This window comes from Ictidomys tridecemlineatus, chromosome 10 (genome assembly GCF_052094955.1).
Source record: "Ictidomys tridecemlineatus isolate mIctTri1 chromosome 10, mIctTri1.hap1, whole genome shotgun sequence".
NCBI classification, from domain to species: Eukaryota; Metazoa; Chordata; class Mammalia; order Rodentia; family Sciuridae; genus Ictidomys; species Ictidomys tridecemlineatus.
This window is the reverse complement of record NC_135486.1, coordinates 118,357,254-118,368,690: the sequence shown is the minus strand read 5'-3', so window position 1 is coordinate 118,368,690 and position 11,437 is coordinate 118,357,254.

Genomic DNA, 11,437 nt, shown 5'->3' with positions numbered 1-11,437 from the left:
CACCTTTTAGGGACATTGGGGGAACAAACTAGATAATCCCTTCTCTAGAGTTCTGCACACCACAAGTACCATCCACCCCCATCTGTATTTCACTTTGAGGTTTCAGTTACCCACAGTCAACTGTGGCCCAGAAATATTAAATGGAGTATTTCTAGAGATAAATAATTCATAAGTTTTCAATTTGTGCTGTGCTAAGTAGCGTGATGAAACCCCACACTGTTCCCCTCCACCTGGCCCAGGATGCGAAGCACCTCGTTGGTCCAGTGTTTCCACACTGTATATGCTACCCTCTTGTTAGTCACATGGTACCCAGCCCAGCTATCAGATCCACTGTCCTAGTGCTTCTATTTTATTATTAGTTATTACTGCTGATCTCTTGCTGTGTCTGACTTATAAGTTAAACTTTATCATAAATAGGTATTGTGGGGGAAAAGACAGCATGTGTTGGGTTCTGTAACTATCTACAGTTCCAGGGATCCACTGGGGTCTTGGAATGCATCCTTGAGGATGAAAGGAAATAACTGGAATTCTATAGGAAGCAGTAATCATCACTGTCACAGAGGGAGGGTGGCCAGGGACATTTTTATACCAGAGGCTAGAAATGAGGATAGGGAACCACAAGATAGAGTCCCTGGGAGAGAATGACATGTGCATTCCATGAACCACGGCCAGGCGTCCTTTTGATGCATACATCTGCGTGTGATTCATGCCTCCCCCGCAGCCCTGAGGTCTGCTCTCCCAATCCCCAACCATGGTGTTGCCCCATTAGCACAGTGGCCCCTGGCCTCCAGCCTTCTTGCTTCCCTCCATAACTACCTCAGGCCCACCGCCCCCTCCCCCCAGGGGGAGGGCACACACACAAGCACACACACACAAACACAGCCTGGTCCACAGCAGGACTGATTCTAGCACATTCCCAGATGGTCCTCTAAGCCGGGAATGTTTGACTTCCTGTTTTGTTTTTCATCAGCAATTCTGAACCAGAACTTTTATTTCCCATAAAAAGAAAAAAAAATGAGATTCTCGGGTTACAGACTCTTTGAAGGAGGGAAATTGGAACACTTTATTTGGCTTAAAATTAAAATGAGGGCTGGGGTTGTGGCTCGGTGGCAGAGTGCTTACCTAGTATGCCTGAGGCACTGGATTCAATCCCCAGCACCACATAAAAATGAATAAATAAAATAAAGGTATTGTGTCCACCTGTGACCGCTGTTGACCGGTGACGAGTCCTTGCTTCCCCAATGTTGAAGAACAACACCAGAGAAGCACGCTGAGGCAAGGTCAGAGTGGAAAGTAGAAGTTTATTAAAGGACAGCAGAAAAGACTTCTCCCGGAGGAAGAAGGGGACCCAAGAGGTGGAATCCGTGGAAGTGCAGTTGTTTCCCCATTTTATAGTTCTTTCAGTGATGGAATGTAGGTGTAAGGGCCCGAGGGGTGGGACACAGGTGGGCCAAAGAAGTAATCTGGGCAGGAAGGACTTCATGAACACTTCTTTGGAATGGGCCCTCTTCAAATATGCTGGGGCGGTTCCTTAACTTTAAATTTGGGAAGGACTTTGGGCCTAGGGCTTTTCTTGGGACTTCATTAACATTTCAAGAGTTGCTCAACTTTTCAGGGAATTCATTCTCCTGGCCTCCATTTTAGATTTCACTCGATATTAGACCCGATTTACCTAACTATACTGACTGCCTAATTTTAAATCTGGCTTCAACCTTAGGCAAGCCCTTTGCCCTCTGAGCCTCAGTTTCCCAACCTTTAAATGAGGGCACTGAGCACGACCCTCTTCCTGGCTGGGAAATGCTGCGCCTGGATTATAACACTTTAGAAGGATAAATGAAAGAAAGCCTGCATTTCTCAGGAAACAGATGTATAAATAAAGCTTAGTGGTTTCCTTCCAAGAAACCCCTGCGGTATCGGGAAAATTTAAAAAAAGAAAAGAAAAGAAAAAAAATCCCGCCTCTGGTCACCTTGACTGGCCAATTACAATTTTCTCCAAACACCACGCGGGAGGCGACGGCAACCCAAACATTAAACTGCCTGGGGTCCCTGCCGGCCGGCGGGGGTTTCTTCCCTTCTAGGCTGGGCCTAGAGGCTCATATTTTATTCATGAAATCGAGGCCCTGGGAGGCCTGGGGATAAACAGGATGTAAATATTTGCGGGTGGTGTGTGTGTGGGGGCGATGATATTTGAGCAGAGGTCGTCCAATGTGGGGACGTCCAGGACAATGCTCACTTGGGGACCCGCCCACCTGCATCCGTGCTGTAGGGTGAGGGTGGGGGCCCCTGCAGGCTGCACCCCTGATTGGAGAGGGATTTGGGATGCTGATGCCCTTGAGGGGAGCAGGGAGGTACTGTGGGACCCCTTGCATTCCTTCCCCTGACCCAGGGGTCTCCCCTGCCCCCTCCCCCAGCCTCGGATTTGGGATTGGCTTCCTGGCACTTGGAAAAGTGTCCCTATGTTTTTGCAGCCCCCATCTGCCTCTGTGCACGGGGCACCCTTTGTCTCAGCTGCCCCCAGTTGCTGGGGTCCCGGTTGCTAGGAGGGTGTGACCCTAACCCTGCAGGGCCTGGGCTGGGCCAAGACTCCTCCAGGTCTTTACATGGACTCCACTCTCTCTGGGCACCTTGGCTGCTCAGCCATCAGCCTGGCCCAGGCGTCACTTCCTTCCTCCAAGAAGCTGTCCCCTGCAAACCTAGGTTCAGAATCCCCTGCATCCCCACAGCCCCCCAGAGCCTGAGATCCCCAAGTTTTAGCATGCACTTCGCGGTACAGACAGCCTCAAGGGATCCAGACTTTTCTATCCTGTTCTCTCAATAAGTACTTGTTGAACAAGTGGATGGGTGGCTGGTTGGGCGTCCCTGGCCCACTGTGATTGGCCATCGCCTCTAGAGGCACATTGTGTATGGATGGCTTCCACCTGGGCCTAGGAACTCAGATCTCGGCCTGTGTGCTCTTCCCAGGCCCAAGACAGTTCCTGGAGAGTGGGAGTGGCAGTCTGCTTGGGACCCGGAAGGCAGCTAGGATTTTCACAATTACACCCTGCACCCAGCAGCCTCAGGTATGAGAAGAGCATTCCTTTCTGTGAGATGCACCTTGGAATTGACACCCTCAGGGCTTCCGAAGAATGTGGTGAGCTGTTTGTGCACATGTGTGGACTCGCAGGACTGGGCTTTTGAAACGCTCCCAATATGGCATGATGAATCCCACTCTTATGTTTAATTCTAATACACCAATACAAACAGATAAATAAATTTAAGTGGAATCAGATGCTTACAATGCCTTTTCTAGGTAATCTCACTAAGGGGGTTTTGGGATTAGGGAAAACACCAACTATTCCCTCCCAAATTGGAGCAACAGCTGTCCAGATTGGACCCATGTGCATCACCCCATATAGGGTGGATGTGGTGCTGGAAGGGTAGTGTGACCTCACCTTGAGAAATCACGAGATCTCTGTTGAAAAGGAATGTCACACAACTCAGATGAGGTGTCATCTTTTTAGAGTGTAGTCCCTCAGCCAGGTGCAGTACACCTATAATCTCCATGATTTGGGGAGCTGGGGCAGGAGAATGGCAAGTTTGAGGCCAGACTCAGCAACTTAGTGAGGCCCTAAGCAATTTGTGAGATACTGTCTCAAAAATTAAAAAGGGTTGGGGATGTGGCTCAGTGATTAAGTGATTTAGCACCCTGGATTCAATCCCCAGTACAAAAAAAAAAAAAATATATATATATATATATATATATATATAAATGTTTTATATATAAAATATTTATGTATATATATATATATATATATATATATATATATATATATACTTTTCAATATCAAGCTTCCTTGCTTAAAATGGGTTCTCTCTTCTGTGCTCACATATGAATGCATGACCACTGTAATGTCACATTATAGACACCACAAGAATGGGAAGTCATATTCTATACATGTATAATAGCCCAAATACATTCTATGTCATGTATAACTAAAAAGAACAAATTTAAATTTTTTAAAAAGTATTTACTTTTTAGTTGTAGTTGGACACGATACCTTTGTTTTATTTATTTTTATGTGGTGCTGAGGATCGAACCCAGGGCCTCGCACATGCTAGGTGAGCACTCTACCGCTGAGTCACAACCCCAGCCCCTAAATTTTTTTTTTTAATAATAAAATTTTTTAAAAGAAAAAAAAAAGCACTCTCTTCTCTAGCCACTGAACCACTCCATGCCCAGAGAACCCAACAGGAAGCAAAAATTGACCACGGAGCTGCCTTAGAGCTGCCTTAGGGCATGCCCTGGCACTTGGGGTCTTGATGGGATTCCCCAATCCCCTTTCCATGGCCCTGAAACACAGCAGGGTTCCCCAGGCCAGGGCCCCCAGAGCTGTTACCTCAGAACCTTGGTGCAGCCCTGTGTATCTGGTCCCAGCTACAGGAGAGGCTGGGATGGGATGATCCCTTAGAGGACCCAGGGCTTCAAGGCCAGCCTGAGCCGCACAGACCCAGTCCCCAAAACCAACCAACCAACCAACCTGAGGTGTAGCTCAGTGTTAGAGCTCATACTTAGCACATGTGAGGCCCTGGGTTTAAGCCCCAACACCAAATAAATAAAAGTTTAAAAAATCAGGGCTAGGAATGTGGCTCAGGCAGTAGTGTGCTTGTCTGGCATGCGTGAGGACCGGGTTCGATCCTCAGCACCACATACCAACAAAGATGTTGTGTCCGCCGAGAACTAAGAAATAAATATTAAAAATTCTCTCTCTCTCTCTCCTCTCTCACTCTCTCTTTAAAAAAAAAAAAAATCAGAACCTGTGGGGTAGAACCTTGGTCTTAGTCTATGTGACACTTAGCCGGGAGCCCATGGCTGGACACACTCCCTGGGATTCTGTACTCCAAGGAGCTTCTGGTGATGCCCATCTGCCCATCTGCTGATCCCCAGCCTGCCATATGTGATGTGCCAAAGATCTTAGATTATTCTTTACCTGTAATGTTCACAAGTAATTCCTGCTCAAGGAAGTGCACAGAGGGGGCCACCACAGATTGGATTTCCGGTCTCCCCCGCCCCTGCCCCTCCATGCCCCCCTCCTCCTGAGGGCCTGCTCCAGGCCGATGTATAATTTCTAATGTATGTAATTAGGGTTATATGCTTTTTTTGGCGGGGAGAGGGGAGGTTTATTGCTTTTCTGGCAAAGGAGCAGCACAGGGGACTCTTACCCCAGAGGCTGGGATTCTGCCCATCAGCAGGAACAGGGGGCTTTTAAGAGGTGACTCAAAGGCCACACTCCACGTGTTCTCTGTCTGGAGTCGTAAGTCACTAGTTAGTTTGGGAGATGGTCATTTCTGAGACCTTCAGGTGCCATCTCCAAGTCTGGATGGCTTTGTTCCCATGGTGGGTGGTGCTCAGGACAGAGAGCTCTGCCTAGGATGGGGAGGAAGGTGACCTGTCTCCCTTGAGACTGGGGAGGGGAGAGGTTAGGGGGGATCAGGGAGAGGAGGAGAAAGAAATGCGTCCGTTTTAAAAATCAGTTGCAGTGGCAGAGAAGCAAGGGCTGTGTTCAGAGCGTAAAGAGGACACTGTCATGTTCCCCACTGTCATGTTCCCCACTGTCAATCTCTATATTCTATTTATGTAGAAAAATGGGCGACGACATCTCCAAGCTGCTTCCTGCTGAAAGAGAGTGAGTTTGGGAGAGGTGACCCAAGTCCTTGTTTTCCACCAGGAGGGATGTGGACAGCTAAGGGCATTCAGCATCAGTCCAGAGGTCCCCAAGGGCAGATGGCAGGTGACTGGACAAGGCCTTCGTAGGCTGGGCTCATGCTTGGGGAGGCTCTGCCAGCTGGGAAAGACCACCTTGCTTTGGAGCATCTGTCTTGCATCACGTCAGCCCCGGTCCACACACCGCAGAGTTTGTGGTGGCTTGTTTTGGAAAGTCGAGGCCAGTGCTCTGGGCTAGATGCTTTTTTTTCTGTGACTTTTTATTTATTCATTTTTGCAGTGCTGGGGATGAGCCGGGGATCTTGCCCGTGCTGCGCAGGCACCTTACCACTGGCTACCCCTCCCCCCCACTCCAGTGTGACAGGTGGCTCCCCAACAGCGCTTCGTTTATAGTTTGTATAGAAAGGAAACATGGATAGACGGATAGGTCACAAAAAGGAAATACAAAAGGCCCACTCACATAATTAATTGTGCTTATCAAGAAAAAAAAATTAGCTGGGCGTGGTGGTGCCTGCTGTCATCCCAGTGACTCAGGAGGCAGGGGCAGGAGGATCCCAAGTTTAAGGATAGCTTTGTCAACTTAGCAAGGTCCTAAGCAACTCAGCAAGACCCTGTCTCTAAATAAAATGTAAAAAGAGGCTGGGGGCGTGAGACTCCGTGGTTATAAGTACCCCTGGGTTCAATTCCCAGTACCAAAAAGAAAGTGTAGGGCTAGGGTTGTGGCTCAGTGGTAGAGCACTCGCCTAGCATGCCCAAGGCCATGGGTTTGATCCTCAGCACCACATAAATATAAATAAAATAAAGATATTGTGTCCAACTACAAAAAATAAATAAATAATTTTTAAAAAGTGTAAATAGCAATTATATGTACACACATGTGATAATATTGCATGTACTGTGTACATTACATCACACACACAAAGTACATATGTTTGTATAGCAGTTGGCAAACAAATAAATATGCATCCCTGTCCCTCATCCAGCACTGGTGGGGGAATAAATGGGACATGGGGCCAGGGCAGGCAGGCTGGCTGAGGACAGGAAGAAGGGAATGAGTCAACAGACCAAAAAGAGAAGTCAAGATTCTGCCAGCTTTGCACCCCGCCCCCAGCCGGAGCAGAGCAGGGGCAGTCAGCCCACCCACCCACAGGCTCGGTCATCCACTGCCACGTGGCCTCTGAGCGTGTGACACTAAGGCATTTGGAAAATTTGTTCTTTTAAAAAGGATTATTAAAGAGGGCCAGGAAGTGTGAGTGAGGCCTTTCTCAGAGTTTCCAGATTGTTACAGTCGAAGGAAGACATTGGCATGTCTTCCCGCCACAGGCTCCCTGCTCCAGGAGGTGATCTAAGTAGCGCTCCTGTGGCTTACACAGAAAGCAGGACAGATGCCCTCTGGAATCTTCAGCCTTCACTGCTTTAAAATGCCACCTTGGAAGCAAAGTGTCTTTTAAAAGATGCATCTGAGGATGGAGCTGGCCCTTCCCTGTCCTGAAAAATGCAGGACTCCTGCAGATAAGAGGTGCTGAGGCCATTGAAATGGAACAACAAGGGGCTGGGGCTAGGGCTCAGCGGCAGAGCGGCTTGCCTTGCCGTATGGGACCCTGGGTTCCATCCTCAGCACCACATAAAATGAAATAAATAGAATAAAGGAATTGTGTCCATCTACAACTAATAATATATACATATTTTTTGGTTTTTATGGAAAAACAAGCCAGGGGAGTTGGCACATGCCTGTTATCCCAGCCACTCAGGTGGCTGAGGCAAGAGGATCCAAAGTTCAAAGCCAGCCTCAGAAATTTAGTGAGGTCCTAAGCAATTCAGTGAGACCCTTACTCTAAATAAAATATTTTTAAAAAGGGCTGGGGACATGGTTCAGTGGTTAAGTGCCCCGGGTTCCATCCTCAGCGTCATGTAGGGTGCGGCTCAGTGGTGGGGCACTTGCCCTTTCAGGCCTCCCCCCTGGGTTCCATCCCCAGCACCACATTAAAAAAAAAAACAAAACCCAAACCACAGAGCAAGAGGGTTTGCTTTACTTTATCACATGTGTGCTCCTGCAGTGCCCCGATTAGTCACCCACTCAGCAGACCTCTGCTGATGTTTGCTGAGACCCAAGCACTGTTCAAGACCCTCAGCAAGAACAGCGGCCAGTATGAATAAAACCTTTATTGTCTCAGAACTTCTGTGTTAGTGGGGACACACACCACACATACAAACATATTTACCTGCTATGGGTGCATCTTATAGAGAAAAGAAAAGGTAGACAGGAACACAATGGCTGACAGGGAACAGGGGAGTCTCAATGAGCCAAGTCCTGAGTGGGACCAGGGCACAAGCCACGTGGACATCACAGGAAAGGACATTCTAGACTGAGGGGACAATGCATGCAAAGGCCCTGAGGTAGCTTAGAGCGAGCAGGCCCGTGTGGCTGGAATGGAGAATGTGAGGGTAGGGGAGCTGGAACTGGAGGTTAGGGAGATGCTGTGTGGAGGCCAGACCTTAGGGGCCTCGTGGAGCCTGGGCTTTTGCTCTACCTTGACCCTGAATTTTTCTTTTAGGATTTATCAAAATCAGTTCTGCAAAACGTCATCCTAACAACACTTATTAAGTTGAAGGTGTCTGTCCCTGGGGTCCAGCAACTCCATTTCCAGGCATCTGCCCTACAGATACTATCTGAGAAGCACAGTGGACCCCAGCACAGGACATAGGCTCATGCATTCATTCAGCAAGTGAGAAGGAGGTGACAATTCATAGAACTTACACTCTAGAAGAAGAAATACACCTACACACGTGTGTCAGAGACAGTGATAGTGAAATGATTCAATTTGTAGAAAATCTGAGTACATCATAGGGATGGATCATCTGCCTCAAAGTACAAAACATACAAAACATCCAGCCCTAGCCCTCCACAGAGACTCAGGAGGCTGAGATAGGAGGATCACAAGTTCGAGGACAGTCTCAGCAACTTAGAGAGGCCCTAAGCAACTCAGCAAGACCCTGTCTCTAAATAAAATATAAAGAGGGCTAGGGATGTGGCTCAGTGGTTAAGTGCCCTGGGTTCAATCCCTGGTACCAAAAAAGAAACAAAAGAAACATGCAACCCTGGGCTTGACCTCCTGGTGACATCCAAACCCCACCTCACACTCCCCAGGAGACCTCAGGGACCAGAGTTTGACCTCCTTGTGCTCAGTTTCCTCTTTCTTTTGGCACCGAGGATTGAGCTCAGGGGCACTTGACCATTGATTCCCTCCCCAGCCCTATTTTGTAGTTTGTTTAGAGATAGGGTCGCTCTGAGTTGCTTAGCACTTTGCTATTGCTGAGGCTAGCTTTGAACTCGTCATCCTCCTGCCTCAGCCTCCCAAGCTGCTGGGATTACAGGTGTGCCCACCGCACCTGGCTCAGTTCCACTTTCTGTAAAGTGCAGGTGGGAAACGGAAGAGGAGCCAACTGGCTGGAGAATTTCAGTGGTATCCAGGAGGCGTTACCTCTTGGTTGTTGGTTTTGTTTTTTTGTTTGGTACCTGGGATTGAGCCCAGGGTGCTTAACCACTGAGCCACATCCTAGCCCTTTTATTATTTTATTTTGAGACAGGGCCTCACTAAGTTGCCGAGGCTGGCCTCAAACATGCAATCCTCCTGCCTCAGCCTCCTGAGACACAGAGATGACAGGCGTGCACAACCGTACCCAGCCACCTCTTTTTTTAAAAAAAGGAAGCAAAAATTTGCAGGATCTTGTTGGTAAGGCGCAAGAGTGTTGGTGTGTGTGGGGAGCCATTCTCGCACGTGATTGGGCATCTCCCGGATTGGGTGTGAGGCGCTCTGGCTAAACTGTGTCGGAGCTTTCCCCACCCTCTCCAGGTGTGAGAGCCTGTCCGTGTGGGGGTGTGACTGACCCTGACCTTGGAATGCTGCCCCCCTCGACCTTCATTGGATGGAATTTTCCCCTAAATTTATTGTTCCCCAATAAAAGGCCACTCCCTGGCGTGCTCTCTCTCTCTCCTGCTAGCCCTGAGTAAGCCTTGCTGCCCTACCGGGTGGTTTGAGGTGTGAGCCAGAGAGGTGAGAGCCGTCTTGGACCTGGTCATAGAAAAAGGTAATTGAGTCTGTGTGTTTATTTTGATCTCACTAGTTAACTTTTATGCCACGAACCTCTTTAATGAAACCAGTGCGCTGGTCGCATGGTGCAGGTGTGACTCTCAGGAGGCCTGAAAAGTCTTATAACTGTAAACTCAGAGACTACATGATCTATCAGGGCGTGGTGGTGCTTGCTTGTAGTCCCAGCCACCCGGGAGGCTGAGGCAGAATGGCAGGGGCCCAGGAGTGCCATGCCAGCCCACAGCCCAGTGAGACCCCCTTTCAATCAGTCAACATCCCACAGCAAACACAAACTTGTCCATACACAGTTCCTCCTTGCTTCCCCCAGGCCACTTGCCACAGGAAGGAGAGTGATCTAAAATACAAACTGGGTCAGTTCCTCTGGCCTGACACCCTCAGGAGCATCTGACTGCTCTTAACAGGCCATGGTGACCTTGCTGGCCCCCAATGGCCCCCTCTCTCGACCCCCATCTGCCCTTCCCAGTGATCTAGCCATGATGTGCTCCAGGACCCTCTCGATGAACGATCACTTCATTCATTGATTTGTTGGTGCCTTCAGGGGACAGGCAGCCCCCTGACACTGGGCCAGGTGTGACAAGGACCCAGGGCACAAAGGTGCACAGGACCAAGAAAGTTCCTGTTCTTGCAGAACCGCCAACCCAGGGAGAAGGCCACCGTAAACAAGGTCTAGATCATTATCGACTAGGGCAGGTACAGTGAAGGAGAAGCCAGGGTCACGGGCAGGAGCAGGGCAGGCCATGGCTAGCAGGACTTCCAGGCAAGCCACCAAATCCCAGATGTGCAGTTCAGATCTCAGGTGGGCGGCCCCTCCCCACAAAGCCCTTCCCACCCTCCTTAGCAGGGCTGTTAACTATTGCTGACACCTAACAGCCAGCCAGTCCCTTTTCTAACTCTTAGATAATTAGAATTAAACAAAAATCTGGTTGCTGCTTGAATTGGCTGTCCCTCCCTACAGTGGCAGTGGCCACTCGGCCAGAATGTGTTAAAAGGGAGAGAGCAAGACCCAGGCTAAGTGATTTCTAACCGGCTTCTAAGTGCCATAACCCTGATCAGAGCAAAACTCAGGTGCAGTTTACCCAGATAAGAAGTCCTTGTACTGCAGTTATATTTAGGAAATATGATTTTCACTTCACGATGAACCTTTAATATTGAAAATGCGAATGAGAATACTAGAAAACTTAAGGACATGAGACACTGTTTAGGGGAAACGTTTTATTTTATTTTATTTTTGGTACTAGGGATCTAACCCAGGGGTGCTTAACTGCTGAGCCACACCCCAGCCCTTTTTATGTGTTATTTAGAGACAGGGAGGGTCTTGCTAAATTACTTAGGGCCTTGCTAAGGTTGTTGAGGCTGGTTTTGAACTCATTATCCTCCTGCGTTGGCCTCCTGAGCCCCTGAGATTTCAGGCATGCACCACCGCACACAATTAGTATCACCATTTGAAAAGAAAAAGTAGCTCAAAATTATAAAAAACTAGATAACAAATTTTTAAACTCCAATGTACACAAGGCCAGCAGCCAACTGGCTTGGTGTCTGGGCCAGAGAAGGCTGCAGTAGGCAGGAAGCAGGGGAGTCCGGTAGCCCTGGGTTTGGGACATCAACAGATTTTTAGCCCTGAATT